Here is a 10,194-nt window from a genome sequence, read left to right on the forward strand (position 1 = left end):
TAACAGCAACATATTGTGTGTCGGCATAGTTTGTGACAAAGAAGTGTCGGCGATTCTCACTTCTACCAACAGACGCATGTCGTCTTTGTAGTGTCGTGGTGTAGTGGGATCTTCTTCCGGAGATGATGGAGAGTGAAACCCCACCTGACTCTCCGCCCCATGGGGCGAGCGACCCCGAGGTGTCGTCAAGGAGGAGTCCAGATCCACCGAGGCCGAAAGCTAACACTTCGGTCGCCCCGAGCCCGGAGTGTTCGGCTCCCACGGAGGGCAATAGGAAGGGTCCGGAACAGTTCGGTGCCCGGCCGGACACACTGACGGGCCTTCTGGAACAAGCTGCCCTCTCGGAGGATCATCGTACGTTAATGGGTACGGTATTTGAGAAGATTTCATCTGCCACAAGCGGGTTGAATGAAGCTTTTAAGAGCCTGCTCTAAGGCTTTGAGGTATGTAACGAAACACATAAATTTTCTGTTGTACCGCACGCGCTAGGTGTGCTCCTTATAGATAGTAGCCCCTGAGACTCTGGTTGCCAGCCCTAGGCGGCAAACGGAGGATCACACTCTCAAGTAATGATCATGCTGCGCAGGTGGCAAAGGGTCCGACGATAGACCGGGCTGCTGAATTCGCTGAACTGAGGCAACAGATTGATGTAGTGGACGCCGACATCACACTTGTAAACATCCTGCTTGACGAGTCATAGAGTATGTGCTCTTTTTTCCTCATTTGTTTAGGAAATATTAGAAGGAGCATAATGTTAATATTATATGCTTTGGCTGCAGGCGGAGCTGCTCCCGTGGAGGCCCTGAGGGCGGAACTTGCTCTAGCCAAGGAACAAGCCCAGGCTAGTAATGCGGCTGCCCTAAAGGCCGCTGAAGATTTGAAAGCCGAACAGGCTGCTCATCGCCGAAGCGAAGATAAAATAGCCGAGATGACTGTGGAGCTGAGATACGCCGCAGGCCGGTATGAGCTCCTCGAAAAGGAGAATCAGGCGAAGTCGGCTGACCTGAAGAAGGCCCTGGATGCGGCCAAGGAGAGGCGTTCTGAAATTAGAGATGCGCGGGAGGAGCTTCGACAGGCCGGAGAAATCGCGGCTGGAAGCCCCTATTTGTTGCGGATGAAGTTTGTAGATCCAAAGTACGCTCCTCTGGATCAGCTTTGGAGCGCTGCAGATGCGTATGCGGATCTGGCAAAAAGTACGGCTGATGCGACCAAGTTCACGGATCAAAAAGATAATGAAGTAGAAAGGCTGTTTTGGTCGCAATTCAGTGCTCCAACGCACCCGTTGCCATTGAGTGAGAGGATGGCCGCTATGGCCGAGCTCCATAGGTTATCCGGTCTTGCAATGAGGTCTGTAATAGACCATCTATGGCCGAAGGGACCGAGGCCGGACAGTTATTTTGGTTTAGTGCAACAATTCCTCGGCGTCATATCGCGAATCGATGCCATGAAGAGGTCGGCGTGCATAGAGGGTACGCGGATGGCTCTTGCCTGTGTTAAAACATATTGGACGGATATGGAGGCCACCGGCATTGCAACTCAGAGTCCGGCAGGAAGCCAGGACCCAGCCGAGCACTATTTTGAGCAGGTCACAGAAGGTGCCCGTTTAATAGAGGCTCGGTGCTCGAAGAATGTCATATTCGAGTGACAAGTCGTTCGATTGTAAAAACAATTCCATTTTGATTATAAAGGCTATGTTTATACTTTCGCCCGAAAGTGTTATAGTGCCTCCTGTGCGGCCGTTTGATGTATGTATATATCCTGAAAGTTAGCAGTCGTTGGCTTCAGCCCCCACGCATATAATGCGGGGGTGTTCACGAAAATGTGCGTAATCATACTTGATCCAACGTCTTGGTCCATTAAGGAGGTGATCGCACGTCGAACTAGGCAACCGGACTATATAGCTTTAACACTTTCACTTAGCCATAGGAGTTTGACGGTGGGGCTACTATATAGCCCCTGGTACCTTCGCGTGCATCCGGATACGGGCGCGTATGTACATGACCACGAAATGGTCCTTTGTTAATGCGGAGGAATCCCAAAGATTCCGATGAGTCCTCGAGTAGTTGACCAGTCTCTCGCTGTATCATGACAGTCAGTTTTCGGCTTTCTCTACTAAGGTGATCATCCGGAATAACCAGGGCACAATCGCAGTAGTTCTTCTTTGGCCGCCTTAGCCGATAGAACGGAATGTAAGGCAGCAAAGCCAGGAGCCGGGAAAACCCAACATTTGACCAAAGACATGATTCGGAGCTGATGCATATAAGGCCAAACTCGCGACGTCGAACACTCCCGAAGGTGTTCGGACTTTATAACATATACTGGGCTGAGTAGCACCCTTGATTATGAACCCTGTATTTCCAGGTACGTGCATTAACTTGTCGCGGCGAAATGCCAATAACGCCAGTATCCCCTGTGGGTGTATTGAGTACCCGTGGGATGTCAAGCAACAAGAGACAGTAAAAAAGGTTTACACAGGGGCTTAATCTAAAGAGAAACCTTTCAGCGGGGCTCTGTTGCACGTCTACGCCTTTGTCTCCGTTGTGTCGTATCCTGGAAGGGTGTCGCATGAATGGTGCCTGTAAAAAGGAAAACTCATGCAAAAGAGTATGGCATAAGCGTGCGAAAAGTTGGTTTATTCTCAATGGATAGTAGGAATGTGAGACATTGGCATGTTTAACAAGGTCAAGCCAAATTGTGGGCTTTATTACATGTTTGCAGCCCCTGGTTCCATCTATGAGGGAATATGTATAGCACCCAGCTCAGGTTTATCTAGGTTGTTACCGACGGTGGTGCGCCGGACTCGTCTAACCGTGTCCGTGGTCTTAATGACTGATCATGCAGTCTGATAGGAGAGGCCGCTTAGTGTACGGCTGCTAGAGCCGCCACATACTCTTCCGCACGTAGGGAACGCTGCTAACAGTGATGACGCCACGTGGACCGGGCATCTTGAGTTTAAGGTATGCGTAGTGCGGTACTGTGTTAAAGCGAGCGAAGGCCGTTCTTCCGAGTATTGTATGATAACCGCTTCGGAAGGGAGCGATGTCGAAGAGTAATTCTTCGCTTCTGAAGTTGTCAGGAGAACCGAATGTCACCTCTAATATGAGGGAGCCCTTGCAGTGGGCCTCAACGCCTGGTATCACTCCTTTAAAGGTGGTGTTACTTTGGCTGATTCTAGACGGGTCTATCCCCATCTTGCGGAAAGTGTCCTGATATATAAGATTAAGACTACTGCCGCCGTCCATGAGGACACGAGTGAGATGGTATCCCTCGATTATTGGGTCGAGTACCAAGGCAGCCGATCCTCCGTGTAGGATACTAGTCGGGTGGTCCCTGTGATCGAAGGTGATCGGGCAGGCCGACCAGGGGTTGAATTTGGGGGCAACGGGCTCTACAACGTATATGTCTCCGAGCACGCGTTTGCGCCTTCTCTTTGGTATGTGAGTCGCGTAGATCATGTTTACTGTTTTGACTTCTGGTGGGAATTTTTCCTGTCCCCCAGTGTTCGGCTGGCGAGGCTCATCCTCGTCTTCACTTGGTGTTTCTCTTCCCTTGTGTTCGGCATTTAACTTGCTGGCCTGCTTGAAGACCCAGCATTCTCTATGAGTGTGATTCACAGGTTTTTCGGGGGTGCCATGAATTTGGCACAATCTGTCCAGGACTTTGTTCAGGCCGGACGATCCCTCTTTGCTGCCTTTAAATGACTTCTTTTGTTGACCGGGTCGAGAGCCCCTGAATGCGGCATTGACCGCCGTGTTGTCCGGACTTTCTTCCTTGTTTCGACGCTTGTTTTTTATTGCCGTGGCTTCCCATTGCCATCCCTAATTTCGGATGTGCCTGGATCACTGGTGCCTCTACGGGCCAACCAACTGTCCTCGCCCGCGCAGAAGCGGGTCATAAGGCTTGTTAAGGCTGCCATTTTCCTCGGCTTTTCTTGGCCGAGGTGTCTAGCAAGCCACTCGTCCCGGATACTGTGCTTGAAGGCCGCTAGGACTTCGGCATCTGGACAATCGACAATTTGATTCTTCTTGGTGAGAAATTTGTTCCATAGCTTACGGGCTGACTCTCCGGGCTGTTGTATTATGTGACTTAAATCGTCTGCGTCCGTCGAACATAGGTCCCTTGAGAATTGGCCCTGAAAGCGTCCTCAAGTTCCTCCCAACTTCCGATTGAATTTTCGGGGAGGCTTTTCAACCAGTGCCGAGCTGGCCCTTTTAACTTGAGGGGGAGATATTTTATGGCGTGGAGGTCATCCCCACGAGCCATGTGGATATGAAGGATAAAATCCTCAATCTAGACCCCAGGGTCTGTCGTTCTGTCGTATGCCTCTATGTTCACGGGTTTGAATCCATGTGGAAATTCGTGATCCAGCACCTCGTCGGTGAAGCACAGAGGGTGCGTCGCCCCTCTGTATCTGGACATGTCATGGCATGCTGTCGACTGGTGTTGTGTCCGGTGTTGATTCCGAACTGGTATGCGATTAGTGTAATCGTCTTGGTGATCATAATCCCGCGTCGGTGCATGTCCTCTAGATCCATAGATGGACCTGGTCGCGCCGGCCTTTTTATTCAGGAGCTCACGTAAATCATGTGTGTCGTCAGTAGCTGCTCTATCGCGGCCATGAAGTGGTTGGTCCGGCCGATTGGCCGTATTGTTCTTCGGCGGAATGGGCTCTATGGCTTCATCGTCGAATTCGGGCAGCAGCTTGCGCTTTGGGTAGCTCTTTGTATGGCGATCATCGCCATATTTTTCTTTGGTGTCTAGCACTTTTTTCCACCTGCGGTTGAGCGTAGCCTGCGTGGCCTTAAGCCTTTGCTTCTGTTTCTTTAGGCTCCTTGTAGTGGCCATCAGCCTTCTGCGGAGGTTATCTTGTTCCAGGCGTTTTTTCGGGATGATGAATGCATCGTCGTCCGAACTGTCCTCCTCTCCGGAGGTAGGTTGGTGGGTTCGACCCTCGGGATCGCTGTGATCAGGCGTCTGCTCCAGGCTGTGTTCAGCGTGACCTGGCTCATCCTGCTCCATCGCTGGGTCCATATGGTCGTTGTTGCCTTCAGAGCCGACCGGGGTGTCAAATTTCCTTTCACTATTATCACTATTTTTGCTGTGACTGGACTTGGAGCGGCGCCTGCGCTGTCGTTTTGGCTTTTGTCCTGGGGGTTTATCCTCCGTTGTATCCTTTTTGTCGTTGTTGTCCTCCTTAGGCGTGTCCACCATGTATATATCATACGATGAAGTGGCAGTCCAGCGCCTCGTGGGCGGTGGTTCCAGATCGTCCCCTGCATCGGCATCTATACCGTCGATGTCGCCGGAGTCGAATTCAAGCATGTCTATTAGGTCATCGACAGTGGCTATTAAGTGGGTGGTGGGTGGGCAGCGATTTTCTTCGTCGTCCGAATCCCCCTCGAGCCGAACATAGTTCGGCCAAGAGTCCTCTGACAAAGAGAGAGACCTTAAAGAGTTTAGCACATCACCAAAGGGTGGGTGATGAAAGATATCCACGGCGGTGAACTCCATGATTGGTGCCCGATCAGCTTCGATGGGCACTGATGCACGCGGTCCGGGACCTACAACCGGAAACAAGTCCGGGGGTCCGGCGACACAGATTTCCTTAGAGGTGGGGTCTGTGTTCGGCTCCAACGCCGATGAATATGCTGCCTCCATGGCGGGGTCCACCCACCCATCCTCGGACGACGTGCTTTGCCCCAGATTTAGGTCCGGGGCTGCTGCAGGTGCGATATCCCGAATACTGTCTGACGGCAGATCAAAGTCGTGCCCGTCGTGACCGTTGGGCGCTCCTAACGTAGGCCCGAATTCGTCGAAGATCAAGTCTCCGCGGATGTCGGCCGTGTAATTCAAGTTTCCGAACCTGACCTGATGGCCAGGGGCGTAGCTGTCGATCTGCTCTAGGTGGCCAAGCGAATTGGCCCGCAGTACAAAGCCGCCGAACACGAAGATCTATCCGGGGAGAAAAGTCTCACCCTGGGCCGTGTTGTTGTTGATGATTGAAGGAGCCATCAAGCCCTGCGGTGACAACACAGTGGAACTCTCAATGAAAGCACCAATGTCGGTGTCAAAACCGGGGGATCTCGGGTAGGGGGTCCCGAACTGTGCGTCTAAGGCTAATGGTAACAGGAGGCAGGGGACACAATGTTTTACCCAGGTTTGGGCCCTCTCGATGGAGGTAATACCCTACTCTTGCTTGATTGATCTTGATGATATGAGTATTACAAGAGTTGATCTACCACGAGATCGTAGAGGCTAAACCCTAGGAGCTAGCCTATGATTATGATTGTTGTTGTCCTACGGACTAAACCCTCCGGTTTATATAGACATCGGAGGAAGCTAGGGTTACACATAGTCGGTTACAGAGAAGGAGATCTAACATCCGAATCGCCAAGCTTGCCTTCCATGCAAAGGAGAGTCCCATCCGGACACGGGACGAAGTCTTCAATCTTGTATCTTCATAGTCCAACAGTCCGGCCAAAGTATATAGTCCGGCTGTCTGGATACCCCCTAATCCAGGACTCCCTCACCGACTGAACTGTATACGCTACTACGGATCTGCTGTGAATCCTATTCCGCGACTGAGACACTGCTGTGTTCTGCTCTCCTGCTGCCCGAAGCAAGGCCCGGATCTGCATCAAACCTCTGTCGGCCTTCGACTGGGAAGGTTGAACTGACTCTGCTATTAGGGCTGCAGCTATGAGATTTTGGATCGGAGTACGGTATACCTTAGGTGGAGGCGGGAAAAGCTGTCGTCGACTGGACTCAGGGACCCGCTCCCGAGCACGCTCGTCGAGACCGCGCTGAAGGTTCTCCAGTCAAGTGTGCTCAGCCAAATTAGCTAGGCGCACCTCTTCCAAGGCCCGAGCCTCGGGGGAACGATGGGCGTGTGGAGTGCATCCATGTTGCGGCGACGAAGTTCTTCCCTCTGCTGCGAACAAAGGGGTTCGGGATGGTATTCCTCATGGACGCGCGACGGATCGCCGCCACCATCCTCGTCGTCTTTACGGCGGAAACCAGGCGGACCGCGCGGTCCGTCGACCATCAAGACTTCAGCCGCAGGGTCGCTGCTATCGCACTCGGATGCGGTCTTCGCAGAGCCAGTCGACAGATCAAACAGGCCGTGGAGAGTTTCGTCGGGCTCGATTGCCGCGACTTGATGGGTGGCCGAACGTCGAGCCGCCGCGTCTTTCACCCACCGCTGAAGCCGCGACCGACCGGATCGCTTGCGGCGGCGAACAGCAGGGAGGTAAGACACCATCGGAGCCGACCGATACTGAGTCGATGGCTGCCGAAGAAGGACGCCGCGACCGCATGCACGAAAGTGCGTCGCCCCTCGGACAAGGAGCGCCTCAACGTCAAGGGGAGCTTCCTGAAGCCAAGCGGAGTCGTCGGCGATGAAAACGAGCGCGCCGAGACGGATCTCGCGGCCCTGAGCCAATCTGTCGCCAGAAACCATGATGATGATGATCGGAAAAACTTGCAACTTCACCAACAAGTCGCTAAGACACCTGCCCCACGGTGGGCGCCAACTGTCGTGGTTCTAAGACTGATAGTAGAAAGGGGGTAGGTATGGAGAGGCAAGATCTCGGCTATGGTGAAGGTGTACACACGGAGTTTACGAGTTCAGACCCTTCTCGGTGGAAGTAATAGCCCTACGTCTCGGTGTCCGGAGGCGGTCGATTGGATTATATGCGTGTGATATTACAGGGGGGTACGAACCCTTGTGCCAGAGGAGGGGTGGCTTATATAGAGTACGCCAGGACCCTCACCGCCCTCCATTACAAGGGACTTAATGTACATAAAGTGAGAGCGTTACTGATAACGCCAGCCTTAAGTGTTGTTAATGACCTTAAAGACTACGGAGTGAACGCCTGCCCGTTGCAATGCTGAGTGACTCCTGATCTTCGGTAGGTCGACTGATTCCTTGGGTGGTCGAGTGACAATAGGTAAGGGGACTCCCGAGTGACATGGCTGGTCGAGTGGATTGCACTCGACATCTTTAACTGAGGGTCCCTTGTTACCTCTTGGACTTCTTATCTTCTAGGGTAGTGACCTTGGGTAGGACATATAGGTCAGGCCTATGACCCTACCCAGGTCTGTATCCTCATCAGGGTGGGGTGCGGGGAGGGTGAGCACGCGGTTGCCTCTAAATCACAGTGCAATGCCTAGGGGCTAGGCGCTGCACATTAATGTGTGGTGTCTAGCTCTGAGGCGCTGCACTGCTTGGTGCGGGGCCCCGGGGATGCCACGCTGGACAAATGTGCAACGCCTGCGAGCTAAGCGCTGCACCATAGGATGTGGCACCTTCATGTCGGGTGTCATTCAAAACGTTAGCTGAGTGAATTTAATTTCAAGAGCAGTTTATTTTGTGAAATGTTTTCGTTCACGGGTCAAAATTGTTAAATTTGACTGTGCACGCGAGCCCGTCCTTCAAATCGCCTCTCCCTATAGGGTACAACCACCATGAATTTTACTCGGAAAACACACCCCTTGTTTATCATGGGCAGCCACATATGACATAGTACGACACGCAGCTCCAATGGTGGGTGTCGTCATCTCTCGCCCACAGCCTCGCCCGCTCTTTGGTCCATACTCCGATGCACGCACCGTGAACTTGAAGCAGCTGAGCTCCGAGCTCGCGCGCCGCCCCGCCCCGCCCCGCCATGAAGTCGTCGTCTCAGAGCCACAGCCCCAGGACCCCGTCGCCGCGCGCTCGCGGCACCGCGGCGGCAGCCGCCGACCACGCGCGCTCCTCCTCGGAGCCATGGGTTCTGGCATGCGTGGACGACACGTGCGTCAACGACGTGGAGAGCTTCACGCGCACCGTCGCCGCCGTAAAGTCCAAGCCCGGCCCTGACCTGCTCCCGAGCGTGCTGTTCCACTACGCCGCCAAGTGGCCGCCGGACGTGGCCACGTCCGCGTCCGGCCGCTTCCTGCCCCCGGAGAGCCCCACCGCCACGTGGCTCAAGAAGCGCCTGCTCCTGGAGACCCTCGTCGCCGCGCTCCCGCCGGACCCGCCCAACGGCGCGGCCGCCGACGACGGCATCACGTGCGACTTCCTGCTGAAGCTGCTCCGGGCGGGGAGCATGGTGGGCGCGGACGCGGCGCTGCTGCGGGAGCTGGAATCCCGCGCGGCGCGGCGGCTGGACCAGGCGACGCTGGCGGCCGTGATGATGCCGGCGTTCGGGCACGCGCCGGGCGGGTCGACGCTGCTGGACGTGCAGCTCACGGCCGGTTTTGAGATTTTGGGGGCCCGGGCGAAACGAAAACTCGTGACCCTTTACTTCAACCATTGTAAATTCGTAACAGTTATAACTATATAACTATCTCTACAGTGTCAATGTTCTTCCATTTCTACCCATCCGATTTGCATCTACTGTATGCAAGGAAGGTTTTGGTATTGCGAAAGGACCCCGCTCCTCTGCTTGACGTTTGCAGAAAATTATTTGGTCTCTCCAAACAAGACACAACCCTTCCACAGATCATCCAACAAATAAGAGGAATATACTTGGGTGAAACTTACCATATTTTTATAATCAAGAACTAGATGTTTTTTATTATTTTTAACAAGTATACTATTATATTATGAATCCATTAAAATGCATGTCACTTTGCTAGTTTCTGTGTGTGTGTGTGTGTATATATATACATCTAGATCCATCCAAAACCAATATTTGTATGAAATCATTGATACAGGCAAATACACACAATTTTGAGAATAAATACATCATAAGTTGAACTCGCAAAAGCTACACGGCATTGTATGCAAAGATTAATTACTTAATTAGCTAAATAGGGAATGGTAATACGGAGAATACGGTATACCTTGAATATGTGGGATTGCCATCGGTGATGGTCTGATGATCAGCCAATCATAGGATGGAGATGGACCAGCAGCTCGATGTACCTCGAGTGCGTCAGACTCTTGGCGACAGCGGATCACACCTCGAGTGGAGATTGGAGATCCGAGTCCGCGGGTGAAACCGCAACTCGCGATTAGAGCTGGGGGCCGGGACAGGATCACGATCGTCCTGAAGATGCGAACTCGTGATCAGATCTGGCCATCTCGAAAGGGAATTAGGAATACACACATCGGAGAGGATTGGAGCGAGCGGCTGCCTGCGTCTATATGTCCAGCCCATGGCCTAGTGCTAGACGCGTTCGTGTACGTGAACCTAGCAGGCTGGGCGG

General features: G+C 53.0%; 1 pseudogene; it reads left to right on the forward strand.

The window, feature by feature from the left end:
* Positions 1-8,666: 8,666 nt before the first annotated feature.
* Positions 8,667-10,194, forward strand: part of LOC119275219 — a 19,500-nt pseudogene continuing 17,972 nt past the window's right edge.

This window comes from Triticum dicoccoides, chromosome 3B (assembly GCF_002162155.2).
Source record: "Triticum dicoccoides isolate Atlit2015 ecotype Zavitan chromosome 3B, WEW_v2.0, whole genome shotgun sequence".
NCBI lineage: Eukaryota > Viridiplantae > Streptophyta > Magnoliopsida > Poales > Poaceae > Triticum > Triticum dicoccoides.